Source organism: Saccopteryx bilineata, chromosome 8 (genome assembly GCF_036850765.1).
Source record: "Saccopteryx bilineata isolate mSacBil1 chromosome 8, mSacBil1_pri_phased_curated, whole genome shotgun sequence".
Classification (NCBI taxonomy): domain Eukaryota; kingdom Metazoa; phylum Chordata; class Mammalia; order Chiroptera; family Emballonuridae; genus Saccopteryx; species Saccopteryx bilineata.
Genome location: NC_089497.1, coordinates 50,741,785 through 50,760,850, shown reverse-complemented (window position 1 = coordinate 50,760,850; position 19,066 = coordinate 50,741,785). Strand labels below are relative to the sequence as shown.

Sequence of the window (19,066 nt, the reverse complement as noted above, 5' to 3'; positions counted from 1 at the left end):
CAAGTTTAATTTTTATTGCATTTAACAACTATTTAAGTGGATTTAAAAAAGCTATTTGGGACCAAATTTACAGTCTTAAGGAAAACAATCTTACTGAAAACATTGTTTAGGCTTTGTCACTGATGACTTGAATGTTTTAACTTAGAATAACAATATTTAATTAAACAGTTTCAACTTCATCAAGGCATAATTAACCTAAAAATTGTAAGTTATTTAAAGTATACATTGTGGTGATTTGATAGATGTATGCATTGTGAAATGTTTCCCACCATCTAGTTAATTAACACACCCATTACCTCACATATTTATTTATTTTGGTAAGAACATTCAAGTTCTACTGTATCAGCAAATTTCAATTACACATATCAATGTTGTCAACTGTAGTCACCATGTTAAACATCAGATCCTCAGAACTTACTCATCTTATAACTAAAAGTTTGTACCCTTTTACAAACCTCTCTCCATTTTCCCTATGTAAGCCCCCAGTAGAAACCACTTTTCTACTGTTTCTGAGTTTGACTTTATTTTTAGGTTCTGCATATAATTGATACCATGCAGTATTTGTCTTTCTGTCTAACTTATTTCACTTTCATAATGCCTTGAAGGCCCATCTGTATTAATATAAATGGCAAATTTCCATCTTTCTCATGGCAGAATAATCTTGTCTATATTATCCATTGTGATGTGTGTGTGTGTGTGTGTGTGTATCTCACATCATTTTATCCATTCATCTGTTGATGGACATGGACATTTAGGTTGTTTCCATATCTTGGCTATTGTGAATAATGCTGAAATGAACATGGGAGTGCAGATATTTCTTTGATATCCTATTTTTATTTCTTTTAGCTATATACACAGAAATGGAATTGCTGGATAATATGGTAGATCTATTGTTAATTTTTGAGGAACTTTCATTCTGTTTTTCATAGTGACTACACCAGTTTATATTCCTACCAATAGCATACAAGAGTTCCCTTTTCTCTACATCTTCACCAACACATTTCTTTTTGATGGTACCCATTCTAACAGGTGTAAGGTGATATCTCATTGTGGTTTAGATTTGCATTTTTCTAATGATTTGTGATACTGTGTACATTTTCATGTACCAGTTGGTCATTTGTGTATTTTCTTTGCAGAATTTAGTTTCTTTTTTTTTTTTTTGGATTTTTCTGAAGTTGGAAATGGGGAGGCAGTCAGATATACTCCCGCATGCACCCAACCAGGATCCACCCAGCATGCCCACCAGGGGGCGATGCTCTGCCCATTAGGGCGTCACTCTGTTGCAACCAGAGCCATTCTAGTGCCTGAGGCAGAGGCCACAGAGCCATCCTCAGCGCCCGGGCCAACTTTGCTCCAATGGAGTCCTGGCTGCGAGAGGGGAAGAGAGAGACAGAGAGGAAGGAGAGGGGGAGGGGTGGAGAAGCAGATGGGCGCTTCTCCTGTGTGCCCTGGCTGGGAATCGAACCTGGGACTCCTGCAGGCCAGGCTGATGCTCTACCACTGAGCCAACCGGTCAGGGCCCAGAATTCAGTTTCTTTGCCCATTTTAAAATTAGTATTTTTTTTTTTTGCTATTACGTTGTATGACTTTTTATGCTAACCTTCTCTCCTTTCATACAACACTGTATGACTTTTTATAAACAGGGTTAAAAGTAGGTTTACAGTTGTTCATATCAAAAATAATTCAATAATTAATAAATAATACAAAAATAAAAACTGTGTTTCACATACAACTGTAAACCTACTTTTGTCCCAACCAGTATTTTGAATATTAATCTCTTAGCAGATATATGATTTGTAAATATTTTCTCCCATTCCATAGGTTACTTTTTCACTTTGTTGATGGTTTTCTTTGCTGTACAAAAGCCTTTTAAATTGATGTTAAGTCCCACTTGTTATTTTTTGCTTTTGTTTCCCTTGCCTTTGATATAAAATCCAAAAAATTAGTGCTTGGGCCTGTGTCAAGGAGCTTACCTCCTACTTTTTTTTCTAGGAGTTTTACTGTTTCAGGTCTTATATTCAAGTATTTAATTCATTTTTAGTAAATTTTTTGTGTATGCAGTATAGTGGTTCAGTTTTATTCGTTTGCATGTGGCTGTCCAGTTTTTTCAGCACCATTTATTGAAGAGACTATTTATTCTTATTGTATATTCTTGGCCCCTAAGTTGTAATTAATTGACCATATACTTGTGGGCTCTCTATTCTGTTCTATTGAGCTTTAGTGCCAATACTGTTTTGATTGCTATAGTTTTGTAATATAGTTTAAACCAGAAAGTGTGTGATGCTTTTAGGTTTGTTCTTCTTTCTTAGTATTGCTTTGGCTATTTGGGTCTTTGTGGTTTCATACAATTTTAGGATTTATTTTCTATTTCTGTAAAAAATGTCATGAGAATATTTTAATAGAAATTGCATTAAATCTGTAGATTGCTTTGGGTAGTATGAATATTTTAGCAATGTGAATTTCTCTAATTATGAGAATGAGATATATTTACATTTATTTGTGTCTAATTTTTTTCATTAGTGTCTTATAGTTTTCAGTTTACAGATCTTTTACCTCCTTTGTTAGATTTATTCCTAGGTATTTGTTTTTGATGTAATTATAAATGTGATTTTCTTAATTACTCTTTCTAATATTCTGTTGTTAGTGTATAGAAATGCAACTGAATTTGTATATTGATTTTCTATCCTCCAACTTTTCTGAATTCATTTATATTTCTGTTTTTTTGGTGGAATCTTTAGAGTTTTTTTTATATATGTCATTTGAAATAAAGGCACTTGTACTTTTTCCATTCCATTTTGAATAACTTTTATTTCTTTTTTGCTTAAATTCTTTGGCTAGAACTTCTAGTACTATTTTGAATAAAAGTAGTGAGAGTAGCCATCCTTGTCCTGTTTCTGATATTAAAGGGAAAGCTTTCAGTTTTTCATTGCTAAGTATGATGTTAGGTGTGGGCTTCTCATGCATGGTCTTTATTACATATAGAGAAACCTCTATATCCACTCAACATAAGTAGATATTAAATTTTGTCAAACACTTTTCATCTATTGAGGTGATCATGTGATTTTTATCCTTATCTTTGTTAATGTATCACATTGATTTGCAGATGTTGAATCATCCTTCATCCATGGAATAAATCCCACTTGAACATAAAATCCTTTTAATGTGGCCCTGGCCAGTTGGCTCAGTGGTAGAGCGTCAGCCTGGCGTGCAGAAGTCCCGGGTTCCATTCCCGGCCAGAGCACACAGGAGAAGCGCCCATCTGCTTCCCCACCCCTCCCCCTCTTCTTCCTCTCTGTCTCTCTCTTCCCCTCCCACAGCCGAGGCTTCACTGGAGCAAAGATGGCCCGGGTGCTGGGGATGGCTCCTTGGCCTCTGCCCCAGGCGCTAGAGTGGCTCTGGTCACAACAGAGTGACAGCCCAGAGGGGCAGAGCATCGCCCCCTGGTGGGTGTGCCGGGTGGATCCCGGTCAGGCGCATGCGGGAGTCTGTCTGTCTCTCCCCATTTCTGGCTTCAGAAAAATACAGAAAAAAAAATCCTTTTAATGTACTGTAAAATTTGTATTGCTATTTTAATGTAGTAAATTAATTTTGTTGAGGAATTTTGCATCTCTGTTCATCATAGATATTTGGCCTATAATTTTCTTGGAGTGTCCTTGTCTCATTTTGGTACCAGGATAATGCTGTACTCAAAATGAGTGTAGAAATGTTTCCTTCTCTTCTATCTTTTGAGAAGAGTTGAGAAAAATTGGTATTGATTCTTTGAATTTTCGATGGAAATCACCAGTGAAGCCACCTGGCTCTGGACTTTCTTTTATTGAGAGGTTTTTGATTACTGATTCAATCTTACTTATTATCTCCTTACTAGTAATTGGTCTGTCCAGATTTTCTGTTTCTTCACAATTCAATCTTTGTATGGTTCTACAAATTGATCCATTTCTTCTAGGTTGTCAAGTTTGTTGGAGTGTAGTTGTTTATAGTAGCCTCTTATGATCCTTTGTATTTCTGAAGTATCAGTTGTAATGTCTCCTACTTTTACTCTAGTTTTGAGTCCTCTTCTTTTCTTGGTAAATCTGACTTCAAGTTTGTCTGTTTATCTTTGCAGAAAACTAGCTGTTACTTTCATTCATCTTTACTATGGTCTTTTTTTTCCTACTTTTTTCCCGCTACTGTCTTTTTGGTCTACATTTCACTTATTTCTGCTCTGATTTTTCCTTTCTTGTACCAATTTTGGGCTTCATTTGATATTTTTCTAATTCTTTGAAGTATATGTTTAAGGTCTTTCTTGTTTCTTTTTTTATTTTTAAATGAAGGAGGGGACAAAGAGAGGGACAAACACAGACATGCAGGAAGGGAGAGATATGAGAAGCATCAATTCTTTGTTGTGGCACCTTAGTTGTTCATTTATTGCTTTCTCATGTGTGCCTTGACCTGGGGGCTCTAGCCGAGCCAGTGAACCCTTGCTTAAGCCAGCAACCTTGAGTTCAAGCCAGTGATGTTGGGCTTCAAGCCAGTGACATTTGGGCTCAAGCCAACAACCATGGAGTCATGTCTGTGCTCCCATGTTCAAGCTTGCAACCCCACACTCAAGCTGGTGCATCTGCACTCAAGTCAGATGAGCTTGTTTTCAAGCTGGTGACCTTGAGGTTTCGAACCTGGGTCCTCTGTCTCCAGGTCAATGCTCTATCCACTGTGCCACCTCCTGGTCAGACTTCCTTGTTTCTTAATGTAGGTGTTTATCACTATAAACTTTCCTCTTAAAATTGCTTTACCTATATGCCATATGTTTTGGTATATTATATTTCCATATTCATTTCTCAGAAGATATTTTAAAATTTCTCTTTTAATTTATCCTTTAACCCATTGGTTGTTCAGTAGCATGCTGCTTAATCTCTACATATTTGTGAATTTTCCAGTTTTCTTCTTATAATTGATTTCTAGTGTTATATCATTGTAGTCAGAAAAGAAGCTTGATATGATTTCAATCTTATTACAGTCATTAAATCTTACTTTATGAGAATACACAGGATGATGTCAGAGTAATGGCAGTATGAGAGATATGATCTTTCCCCTTGAAATTTCAACAAATTGAACAACTATAATGCAGTGAAGAAACTCCAGCTAGGCTTGCAGGCATGCCTGAAAGATATATGCACCAAATAGATTAAAGGTGTGATAGGGTGAAAAGGGGTCAGAAGATAAAATGCATTTGCACTGGGCTTTGGAGATGAGAAGAGACAAACCTGGAGTGACTAGGGTTTTTTCCTCTGCTGAACTATGGGGAAGTGGGAAGCTCAGGCTTTCTGGATTTTGTCTGAGAGGTACAAAGAGGGAAACTTGGAGTGACTGGATCTGCTTCTGCCAGGAGGAGCAGTGAGACAGAGGGGCAGAGGGGGAGATAAACCAAAGCATCCAGAGCGTAGGGTCGTGACCAGTGTTCTGGCAGTCTGCCTGAAGCCTGCACTCAGCAAAGACAGAGAAATCTAATGTGCAGCACTCCAGCCTCCCAGATCCTGCCTCCCTCACCATGCGGCATGGGGATTGGCAGAGACAAACTCCACAGCTAGCTCTCCAGAGCTACTCTCTCCCCTGAAGAACAGAGGTGCTCCATGTCCATCCCCAGGTATGTTCAGAAATGGGAAGGAGTGCCCAAAAGCCTGAGATCACCATTGCTAAAGATGTAAATCCAGAAAGCTGAAGCCGCAAAGCCGAAGCAGTAAGGCTGAAGCCTTAAAGCCCTCACAACATGCCCGCCTACCAACAGAACTGCAGTCCTGCTACATCATTGCCACAGCAACATCTCAGCAGAGGACAGCCCAGGAACTTCATAAAGCTAAAACTTGTAATACAGCAACACCTATTGGAAGAAACCTCTCAAAACTAAAATTTATTTCTCCTTTTCCCCCCTTTATTCTCTTTTTCTTCTTCTTACTCTATTTTGCATTTATTCTTTTAAATTTCATTTTCTTTCATTTTTATATTTCTTATTCTCATTTACTGTGAGTGTTTTGTTTTTGATTTTTTGGTTTGTTTTCAATTATTTTTCTGTGGTTTTTCTTCTTTACCTGTTATAATTTTTAAAACTTTTATACTTTTTATTTTCATTTTTCATTTTTGTTAGTTTTTTTCTTCTTTTGGTTCTTAATAATACACTTTCAGATGCCATCAAGGAAGAAGAAATTGAATACCATGGCTACACAAGACGAAGATATAGTTCAGAAAGAAAATAAAAAATCTCCAGAAAATATCTCAATCACATAAAAACCTTGAGTTAAATGATAGAGAATTCAAAATTGAAGTTCTTAAAATACTCAATGAGGTGAGAGAAGACATCAATAGGCAACTTAATGAGCTCAAAAAACAAATTAATGAACAAAACAAATGCATCACCAAGGAGGTTGAGCTTTAAAAACAGAGATGAAGAACTCAGTACATGAATTCAAGACTGAGGTAGCAAGTTTAGCTAATAGAAAAAGCCAGATAGAGAAAAGAATCAGTGACATCAAAGACAGGCAACTAAAGATGCTACAAAGAAAAGAGGAGATAAATTCATAAATTCAGAAAACAGAAAGCTCTATAAGTATGTCTGACTCCATCAGAAAAAGCAATATAAAAATAATGAGCATATCAGAAGAAGAAGAGAGGGAGAAGGGAATGGAGGGCCTATTCAAACAAATAATGGATGAAAATTTCTGAGGTCTGTGGAGAGAGTTAGAGCCTTGATTCCAAGAAGCAAACAGAATGATGAGTTACTACAACTCAAACAGACCTACTCTAAGGCACATCATAATAAAATTGTCAAAAATCAATGAAAAAGAAAGAATCTTCATGGTAGCTAGGGAAAAGAAGAATATAATGTATAAAGGAAAATCTATTAGGTTGTCATCAGACTTCGCAGCAGAAAGTCTACAGGCCAGAAGAGAGTGGACCCAGACATTCAAAATACTGAAAGAGAGGAATTACCAGCCATTGATACTATATCCGTCAAAAATGAAGGAGAAATGAAAAATTTTACAGACATGCAAAAGCTAAGGAAATTTAGCACCAGAGAAATCCCATTTCAGGAAATACTCAAGGGGGTTATTCTACCAGACACAAAAAACAAAACAAATCAAAACTACAGGTAGAAGTCCCAACAAAGTTAAACTAAAAACAATAATAATCTGTGACAACAACTACATAAAATGGGAGAGTATAAAAATATGCAGTAGCATAGAAGATGAAATGCAGAAGCACTCATAAGACAAAAGACTCTTGTACATATGATAAATTTTCTCTTAATAACCTAATGATAACCATCCACAGAAATGACACTACTGAAAGATACAACTTAAAAAGAAGAAGAAATGGGAAAGAAGTATTGAATACTACCACAATAAAACAATTGAAACAAAAAAGAGAAGAACCAAACAAGACACAGAGCTATCAGAAAACAAAACATAAAATGGCTATAGGAACTCCTCAAGTGTTAATAATTACCCTGAATGTACATGGGCTGAACTCACCAATAAAGAGGCAGATGATCAAAAAGCAAAACCCAACTGTATGCTGCTGTCAAGAGACACATCTGAGCTGCAAGGACAAAAGTAGACTCAAAGTGAAAGTTTGGAAAACAATTTTCCAAGCAAATAACCTCCAAAAGAAAGCAGGTGTAGCCCTACTCACATCTGACAATGCTGACTTCAAGACAACAAAGGTAACCAGAGACAAAGATGGACATTTCATTATGATAAAGGGGACTGTATCAAGAAGATGACATAACACTGATGAATATATATGAACCAAAAGAGGGATCACCAAAATATATGACATCTACTAACTAATCTAAAACTAGAAATAGACAAAAACACAATTGTACTTGGAGATCCCAACACACCATTGATGGCTTTAGATAGATAATCCAAATAAAAATAAATATCAGCTTTAAATGACACGCTGGACCAAATGGACATATTAGACATCTGTAGGACATTTCATCCCAAAATATCAGATTGTACATTCTTCTCCAGAGTGCATGGGACATTCTCAAGGATATAAGTTGGGCCATGAAACTAACATCAACAAATTCAGGAAGACTGAAATAATACCAAGCATATTTTCTGATCATAAGGTTTTGAAATTAGAATTCAACTGCAAAAAGGAAGTAAAGAAACTCACAAAAATTTGGAAATTAAACAACATACTTGTACCTCTAAAAAATGGCTGGGTCGAGGAATAAATAAAAGCAGAGATCAAAAGATATATAGAGACAAATGAAAATGACAACATGAAATGCAGAGATGCAGCAAAAGTAGTCATAAGAGGAAAGCTTATATCATTACAGGCGTAATTTAAGACACAAGAGAGATCCCAGGTAAACTACCTAACATCACACCTTAAGAAACTAGAAAAAGAAGAACAAAGGCAATCCAAAATCAGCAGAAGAAAGGAAATAGTGAAAATTAGAACAGAACTAAATGAAATAGAGAATAAAAAAAGTATAGAAAAATTAATACGACAAAGAACTGGTTCTTTGAAAAGATCAATGAAATCTACAAGGCTAGATTCACTAAGGAAAAAAGAGGAAGGACTCATATACACAAAATCCAAAATAAAAGAGGAGAAATTACCACAGACATCATAGATATACAAAGGATCACAGTAGAATACTATGAAAGATTATATGCCACCAAATTCAACAATTTAGAGAAAATGGATAAATATTCCTAGAATGATACAATCTTCCTAGACTGAGTCACAAAGAAGTGAAAAATCTAAGTAGACCTATAAACAGGGGAGAAATAGAAACAACTATCAAAAATCTCCCCCCAAACAAAAATCCAGGGCCAGATGGCTACACTAGGGAATTCTATCAAACATTCAAAGTTTTGGTACCTATCCTTCTCAAAGTCTTCCCAAAAATAAAAGAAGCAGTACTCCCCAACACATTTTATGAGGCCAACATAACCCTCATACCAAAACCTGGCAAGGAAAAGACAAAAAAAATTACAAACCAATATCTCTAATGAATACACATGGAAAAATCTTAAACAAAGTACAAGCAATTTGAATACAACACATTAAAAAAATAATACATCATGATCAAGTGGGATTCATTCCCAGAGCACTGGAGTGGTTCAACATATGGAAATTGATCAACATAATACACAACACCAACAAAACAAAGAACAAAAATAATAATATAATCCTATTAGTAGATGCAGAAAATGTATTCAATAAGATTCAACATCCCTTTATGTTTAGAACACTCAATAAAATCACAATCAAAGGAAAGTATCTCCATATAATAAAGGCCATATATGACAAACTATCAGCTAATATTATACTAAATGGTGAAAAAGTGAAGACTTTTCCTCTAAAATCAGGAAGAAGACAAGGCTGCCAACTCTCTCTACTCTTATTTAACATAGTTCTGGAAGTTTTAGACAGAGCGATCAGGGCAAGATTAAAAAATAAAAGGCATCCATACTGGGAAAGAAGAAGTAAAGGTATCACTTTTTTGCAGATGACATGATCCTGTATTTAGAAAAACCCAAAGACTCCACCACAAAACTATTAGAAATAATAAACCAATACTGAAGGTTTCAGTATACAAAATCAATATACAAAAGTCCACTGCTTTCCTATATGTGAATGATGAAACATTGGAACATGAACTGAAAAAACAATTCCTTTTACAATTGCAACAAAAATAATAAACTTAATAAAGGATACATATATACAAGGTACATATATACAATGGTACAACAAAGGTACATATATACAATGGAATACCACTCAGCTATAAGAAATGATGACATACTGACATTTACAACAACATAGATGGACCTTGAGAACATTATACTGAATGAAATAAGTAAATCAGAAAAAGCTAAGAACTGTATGATTTCACACATAAGTGGATATAAAACTGAGACTTGTGGACACAGATAACAGTGAAGTGGTTACCAGGGGGAGGAGGACAGGAGGAGGGGGATTTGGAAGAGGGGGTGAGGGGAAGGGTGAAAAGAGGGATAAATATAAGGTGACAGAAGATGATTTGACTTTAGGTGATGGGTATATGATGCAATCAACAGTTCAAATGCTACAGAAACGTTTACCTGAAACCTATGTATTCTTATTGATCAATGACACCCTATTAATGTAAATTTTCTAAATAAAATTTAAAAATTAAAAAAAATGTTATAAAGCAAATTTTCATGAATTTGTCAATTACTTCATAAAACACTACTTAGGGGTTCTAACTACATAAGCGTCAATGTATGAGATTTTTACTGTTATTACTATTATTTTATTGTTAGTGTTATACTATTCCTGTTAAGGATTGTTGTAACAAAAAGTTACATTAGTATAAACATTTGTCTTTAGTAAATAGCTCATATACATAGTTACTAATATCTTTAGATAGATGAGTGTTATTAATTTGTGCTTGAGATTACCCCCTATACTGTAGCTCTACATTTCTAATTGGTTAACATAACAAGTCCCTGTAGCAACTCAAAATCATTTTTCTTTCCTCTCAATCAGGTATCCTCCATGAGAGCTATTCTCAACATTCTGTAGTTGTCCTTGCCTCTTCCTATGCCCTCTTCCCAGTACCTTCAGTTGTAAAATCTCCTATAGTAATTCCTTCTCTCCTCCAGTTCATTTTCTTTGTTGTTATCTAACTTCAGGCTATCATTTGGTCTACTGCAATAGCTTCCTAAACACCTTCCTCCTTCATTAATAGATTATACACTATTTGGTATTTTTCCTAAAGCATATTATAAGCAACCCAAGGTATATTTTACCTCAAGGTTTTACATTGGAAGAATTAACGTACAGGCAGCCATTTATCCTCTTTCAGAGCCTTATAATTTTTTTTTTCTGGAAATTTGTGGGAAACAATTTTTTTTTAATTTAAGTGAAAAGAGGGGAGATAGACTTCACATGTGCCCTGACTGGGATCCACCTGGTGACCCCCATCTGGGGCCAATTGAGGAGTATGCTAGAACTGAGCAATTTTTAGCTCCTGAGGTAGAGGCTTCAGGGAGCCATCCTCAGCACCGAGAGAGAGGAGCTTGAATCAATTGAGCCATGGCTGTGGGGGGGGGGGGAGAGAGAGAGAGGGAAAGAGAGAGAGAGAGAGAAAGAGAGAGAGAGAGAGAGAGAGAGAGAAAAGGGGGAGCGGTGGAAAAGCAGAAGAAGCAGATGGTCATTTCCCTTGTGTACCCTGACCTGGAATTGAACCCGGGACTTCCACATGCCAGGTGGACGCTCTACCACTGAGACAACCAGCTAGGGCTGGAAACAATTTTTAAAAATAATACTACATTGATTACATATTTAGAAATAGAGATTTAATAAAATTTTATTGTGAATCCTTTTAAGTGCAAGATATCCTTTAGTAAAGTAACAAGCACTTGACTATTTTATATTTTATATATGAGTTTTCATAATTCATCTTTGTTTAAAGTATGTATGAAAATAGTGAGAATAAAACAATTGAAAAGGGGATAATTGGAGACTTACTTAGCAAGACTGACATAGGTATAAATTATTTATTAACATGTTTATTAATAACAACCATGCCTAACAGACTTCAAGATCAGAATTATAACTAAGATTTCTTTACGACTTCTAAAAATATAAAAATGGGCTAGAAATTTTCTTTCTTTTTTATTTTTCCTTTTCAACAATCTAGAAAAAATATTCTGATTGTAGAAATGTGAATACAGGAATGCACGTGTTTTCTAAAGAAAAAAGTTATTTAAAAAATGGTCTTCATTTGATGTTTGTCAGAGTATATACTACACAAAATGATAGGTAGTTATAAGATTATAAACTTTGCAATGACATATATTTGATTTAAATTCAATTTTGCTACTAGTTGTGTGGCTATAGACAAATTTAAAATTTTCATAGCCTTAAGTTATTCATTTGTAAAGTGGGAACAATATCACCTACCTTATCTCAAATAATATGTACATATCAGATCACATAGTGTCTGACACATAGTAGATGTGTCAGATACTCTAACATTAAGTACACTAGTAAAATACTAATTGACTTCATAATTTATTAACTAATAATATTTAGCTAATGATAATTAGTTTACTATGTTAGAGCTTTGCATTTTAAAAATATTAAAATTTAAATTCAATAAAAAGAAAAAATTAAAAGCTACTATAATGCCATTAATAAAATATAAAACAAAAAATAAGAATACTATAATTATCTAATTTAAACAAATCCTTAGAGTATTTTTATGTGATCAGGTTTTAAATTTAATGAACTATTTATCTAACAGTTGTTTAATTTAGATACAATGAGATGAATTATGTGACCATGTGCTCCATAAACTCTGAGTACTATGTTCTGTGATCTGTGTTCAAACTTTAATCTACCATTTATTAACAGCATATGTGAAAACAGGTTTGTAAATTCTTAAGAATAATGCAAAACCAGTTATTGTATTTCTGTTATTTTAACTGTGATATTAGTAGAATTTAATGCTATAGTTTTAAGTCAGAATAAAGGTGATTTGAAAAAAGGCAATTAAATAAAATTTCACAAAAGAAAAACCATGCTGGAACAAGCAGATAAAAGTTCTAAAACAAAAATATATGAAAGCCTATTTAATAAAGCTTTATTTATTTCAGAGTTACAATCATGAAAAAAGTAAACTAAAAGTGAATCAAATTTTCTATAACTTCTCTAGAATAAAAAAATGACCAAAGTTCCATTCTTTTATATATCAGATTTTTAAAAAAATACCATTACTTCTAAATGATAGTAATATAAAAGTAGAAAAACTAATTCCAGAAAACAATGCACTTTTACATGATAACAGTCACAACAGACCCATATGCGTGACTATTTAATGTTTAAAAACATTTTCATGATAAAAAGAAAATCAAACATTATATACCTTGGTGTGTAATGATTTATAAAACATAATTTTGTAAAATGATTATTAAACAAAATGTTGAATGCTGCCAACAGAACTGTATGGTGATTTTTAGAAAGCTTTTTTGGAAAGACACCAAACACTGCCATCTAGAAAACTTGTGTTATTCATGGACTGGTTGGTAAAAATGTTCAGCCAAATGAATGTAAGAAAACTTAAAAATTGTTGGCTTTTGCCTACCGTACCAAGATCAGCCTTAAGATCTGTTGGCAGACTTAACTTTCTTGATCCCTTGACTGAAACAACAGAAAAAGGAAAAAGGTAGTTGTTAATTATAAAATTAAAGAGGTGTGTGGGGGAACAGTATGTTTTACAGTATATTATTAACATCCTGATAAACATTACATTTAGTGAGCATGTATAGAAGCAGAAATATTGTTCGTTAGTTCATTGCCACTGAGTAGTAAATACTTACTATGCACACTGAAACATGAGAAAAGTAATTGTCCTTACATTAAATATTTAAGTGTATCTTTGCATACTTTTTTTTCACATGTAGTATGAGGAGTGATTTCTTATATAATTTGGAAAGAACCAAAAATAAATTTTAGATGAATCTAATAGGTTAAGACATATTGCATTAAATAAATTAGGTAGTAAAAATAATGACAACGGTAAAAACTAATGAACTTTGTCAATGTTTTTGAAATAGAAAGAAAATTCCGTTATAGAGGTATATGAGGTAGTTAAAGAAACTTTACCATGCCTATGGCAGGTAAAACGACTTCACTATTGAACACTATAATGTTAAATTCAGTAGATTAAAAAATCCTGAAAATACAAAATATTTTAAAATAAACTTAATTATGTTATCATAAAATATTTGAATAAACCAAAATAACTCCAGCAATTTATCAAAAAACATTACTTATTTATCTATTAAAAATTTTACATTGGCCATCTCATAAAAATATTTAACTGTAATGCATTAGGGCAAATCATATGAGAGATTTTTTCTGTCAATACTTTAAGACTCATATTGATACTAACAATTAACTTTCTAATGACTAATATTTTACAACAGTAAAGTTATTTTAAAATAAAGATGCCAAATGATATAGTAGAAAGAATATTCAATTTAAAATGAGAAAACATGGCTAACAAATTTCTGAATTGTTACCACCTAGATAAGCAGCTTTGAAAAAAATCACTTTATCAATTTGCAGCTTAGTTTTCTTTTATGTCAGCTAATATTCTTGAGACTATCTCTAATGTTTCAGCTGGCATATGATTGAAATACATTTTATAATAGACTTTATAAAACCTATAATATAATATAAATCCAAATGTACTTTTTGTGTGTCATAAAATATTACTCGTCTTTTGATTTTATCCAACCATTTTAAAATTTAAAACCCATTCTTAATTTATAAGTCATACCAAAATACATGGCAAGCTGCATTTAGTCTATGGGCTGTTGTTTGCTAACTATAATATGCCATCCTAAGCTACTTATGAAAAGACCCTAAGTACTATTATTCTAGTAAATATAATAGCAGCAGGCACTTTTCTCTTTGAAAAGACATTAGGAAATAATTCAAGATTAAGGGGAAATAAATAAATCAAGTTTTAGTAATTTGGGTTTAGAATAAACAACACAAACAAAAAGATGTTACTTATATCAAAACATGGCAAACTATATAAGTATATGTCATAATTATGCCTTAGAAGAGGTTACAAATAAAGTATAGTTAAAAAATTCTTCATAATGCAGATGAGCTAAGGGAGTGAAATATTTATCATTTAAAATAATCTTTTTGATTTTTTAAATAAAAATAAATTCTTTATAATTTAAAGATTTGTTTTATAATTTCTTTTTTGTTTCTATTTTGGTTTTATATAAAGTACTTCAACATATCTATATAGTATTAATTATTTCAAAAGTGGATTACAAAGGTGCTTTTAAAAAGAGGCCAGAGTTCCTGCCTATTGGTCAATAAGCCCAGATGCATACAGCAGGACAGTGACCACAGTGTCAGATGCCCTCCCACTCCTCACTATTGTAATGAAAAATTCACCTTCTATGTCTAGTATCTAACTTACTCTGGCTCTCAAGTCTGGTCCAGTTTTAGGGATTCCCACCTCTACTTTGCCACTTAGTTCTCTGGCTTCCTTTAGACTACTTCCTACCAGGAAACTGGGGTTCCCACACAAACTACAGGGAGGGAAAGGGAACGGTTAGATTGTGGGATTAAATAGGGAACTTCTTTAATAACAATGTTAATAAAAGTCCTCTGTTATTTATGCATGGAATGATCCTCTTCTTCCCTAGTTCAACTAGTAAACGCCTACTCATTCTTCAAGGCAGCTCAAAAAGATCACCTATGTGAAGGCAGACTCAAACTTAAGCCTTCATCTGATGCTATTTTCCTAATGTTCAGAGCACCTGTGCACATCTCCTTATACCTAACACATTGTATTAGGCTTGCTTTTTTTTTTCACTCTGTCTACTATCCACTAACATCCTGGAACTTGGGAGTTTTCCAAAGATAGGGATTGCATTCTCACTGCCTAATAAAATATTGACATAGAATCAGTATACAGTAAGTGTTTCCTCAATGAATATTGGGGGAAAAAACTGGTAAAGCCAGAAGGTGGGGTGAAGGGTTATTCTGAAGAGGGCTAAGCAGAGGGAGAAAGTATGTTCAGATGTGAGTAATATGTTACACATCAACATTTGAGAAATTGGGATTAGAAGATATATGAGGCAAGAGGGATTAAGAGGGAAGTAGTCTTGGAAATGTATAGAATGAAAACAATACATATTAATCTTTGCAATGTGCCCCTTAGGATTGCAGCTCTGAATTTCTTTATTTTTACTGTTATATAAGCTAAGCATAACTACCACTATAATTTTATAGTGCTAGCCAAAGGGAAGAAAATGAGAAGTCCAGACTTCTCACTACTCACTGGTTTACCACACTGCACAGAAAAGATGGAAAATCCTGACTCTAAGAAATCTTAGAGGTCTAGACAAATATTCCCTCAGTCTAAGTATTTCTTTTGCAACATTCTTGACATCCTGTTAGAACAGTTCCACAACAGAAACCTTCAAAGGTATTTAAAAAAACATCCATTTTGGGATTTGCTATAATTGCTACAGGATTTCCCTTTTGAGCTTAAACTGCTTTCCATGATCACTTACCAACGTGTCCCAGTTCTAACCTCTGGAGCAGTAAGAAATAACTGATTCATGCTCTCACATGCCAGATCTTCAAGTACCTGCAGAGACTTAGGGGCCGCCTCCAGGTACTCTCAGTAAGTAGATCAGCAGAAATTTTATTTTAAAAAATGTTGCAGGTGATACTGATGCCAATAGAGGCTGGCAGATCACATTTTGAGAAATAATATTTTACGGTTTTATGAACATTAACCAACCTATGGGATTTTTTTTACTGAGGACCTTTCAACACAAAGTATGCTCAGTGGTGCACCTCAGATTCTCCATACTAGACATGCCATATTTCCTTGTTGTTCTTAGTTGTTAAATTAGATATAGATACAGATACTAATATCACTTTGCTGAGCTTAAGGTTATTATGATTATGTGTGTGTGTGTGTGTGTGTGTGTATATATAATAACATATAATTAACAGGTACTTTTTTGAGTAACTAAAATTTTGTTTCATCATATCTGCATTTGATCTTCCATTTTATAATGAGAAGTAGAAGGTGGTAGTTACAATGACAGTAATGTCCCTAACAGAACAGGCTAGATGCTTCTTTCCTCTCTGTAAAGATCCACAAAGACTTTGCTTTTCTCTCAGACAGGTTTCCTGGTATCTGATGAAGCAAAGCACAATGATCAAGAAAGAACACAGGTAAGCTGATTTCAAATCATGACTCAACTATTTGCCAGCTGAGTGACCCTGGGTTAGCAGTTACTTAATCTCAGGGAGATTATGTTTCTCTTCCTCTGTAAAGTGGAAAAGAATAATAGTCCTTCCTACATAGGAATTGTGTCAGTATTAATTAAGGGAATATGTAAAGTACTGAGCATGGTATGGTACATAATGACCACTCAATATTAGTTATTATTTTTATTATCAAACTTAGTTGGAAAAGATTGTCATTCTACTATATTCTAGATAAACAATGACTTTTTGGGCAACATGCCCTATTAAAATAGAGTGCATAGGATTGAACATAGCACACTTGATAAGGCCTCCTATTATATATAGCACTACTGTTTCTTTTCTCTGCACAATATACTTCCTAAGAATCCACTGTCTTTTTAAGAATGACATCCCACACTTGATTTATAATGGGCTTATTCTCTAAAAAAAATCTCTTTGAGTCACGTGTGCATCATCACATAGAATAGTATATTTCATCCTTCCCACCATGAAAAACTGACTATCTTGACTCAAAGGCAATAACACAACAAGCAGTACCACAGGGAATCCAGCTGTGGGGCATGGGATATAGCCTCAGCAAGTGTTTGATTTCTTAGGATCATAGTCCTGTCAGATTCTGGGCAAATTCTCACAAAATTCTTGTTACTTTAACATGTGGTAGCATACATTTTTGAAAATAAAAACAAAATTAAAAGCAGAGAAAATAATTCATAACTGTACACTAAGAAAGTGAATTTTATGTTATATAAATATATCTCAATAAATCTGAATTAAAGAAAAAAAAAACATTTGAAGAAAAACATCCCCAAAGATAGAGTTAATCACTTACCTAATTATATCTACCACCTTCTGGCTTACCAAAAATTGTTAGGAAGAATGGCATAAGTGACTAAAGGCAATGTAAATGAGAGAAAGGACTGGCTGATGGCAAAATCCATAATATTTATCTATGATTTTAGGTCTAAAGATCAGGTGGTGGCCAACCAAGTCTTACAATAGCACCAGATTACAAACCTTTGCAGGACTGTTGCCATGCCTAGATTTTCTGCCTCCCAAACTCAGGTTGTTACAGTAATGAGTCAGGGTAGTCTGGTGGTTTACCATAGCTATGCTAGAATATCCTCAGCCTTATCTTTGATTTTCAACCCTAAATAGAGACAGAACTTTAGGCATTACAACAGGGTTTTACCTGATTTTACCTAGGGGGCTTTATGTATCTTGTTCCTATCACCTAGTTCAATCACTTGTATATTCATATGCCCTTTTCCTAACATCTAATTCAATTCAAAGTCAATAGACAGTTCAGCCTTGCTCAACAGAGGGATTTTGTATTGGCTTCAAATAAGTCTCGGTCAGATCCTTGATTCCATATTTGAATCAAAATTTTAGGAAAAGAGTGACTCTGAATAAGTCAGAGTATGGATACTGCTTTAATGAGAAATAATGTAAAAAGTGAGGTTCAAAGCTCCTAATTCAAAGCTTTTGATTAGTTGTTTTTATTTGTTTGTTTGGTTTTTGAGAGAAAGAGACACACCGAACGGAAGAGAGATGAAAAGCATCAACTTGTAGTTACGTCACTTTAGTTGTTCATTGATTGCTTCTCCTATGTGCCTTGACCCAGGGGCTCAAGCCAAGCCAGTGACCTTGGACTTCAAGACAGCAACCTTTGGGCTCAAGCCAGCTAACTTGGGATCATGTTGATGATCCTGCGCTCAAGCTGGTGAGCGCAGGATCATCAACTAAAGCTAGTGAGCCTGTGCTCAAGTGGGTGACCTTAGGGTTTTGAACCTGGGACCTCAGTGTCCCAGGTGGATGCTCTATCCACTGTACCATTACTGATCAGGCTGATTAATTGTTTCTTCATTAGAAACAATTAAACTTTTTGTTTTTCAATGAAGGATTTCTGCTTTGTTATGAATAAACTATAAATAATGCTTGGAAATTTAAAATGATTAAGGTGACCAAATTCAGTCCCTTTAGGCTATGAGTGTTCATTATGATTTTATAATAACTACTACTATGTTATTGAGAATCCATGTTCTGAACACTAGCACTGAGTTAGGGTTAAGAAACTTGGCTAAAGTTATAATGGTAGAAAGTGGCAGGGTAAAGTAAAATTTCTCTGATCTAAAGCTTAGTCCTTCCCACTAAGCAGCACAGTCTTCCTGATTTAGATGAAACCTGTGTGGCCAAGATATCTTCTGTAAAATAAATGTAACACTAAATTAAAATAAAAGTTGTAAAGTTTATAGATTAACTGAGT

The 19,066-nt window shown here is 34.1% G+C and overlaps 1 protein-coding gene and 1 pseudogene across 4 annotated transcripts in view; both read right to left on the bottom strand.

Annotated features, from left to right (window-relative positions):
* Window positions 1–19,066, bottom strand: part of STXBP5L (syntaxin binding protein 5L) — a 374,922-nt gene that overhangs the window by 48,815 nt on the left and 307,041 nt on the right. The gene's annotated exons all lie outside the window — the stretch shown is intronic.
* Window positions 1,591–1,622, bottom strand: LOC136312414 (U6atac minor spliceosomal RNA; annotated as a pseudogene).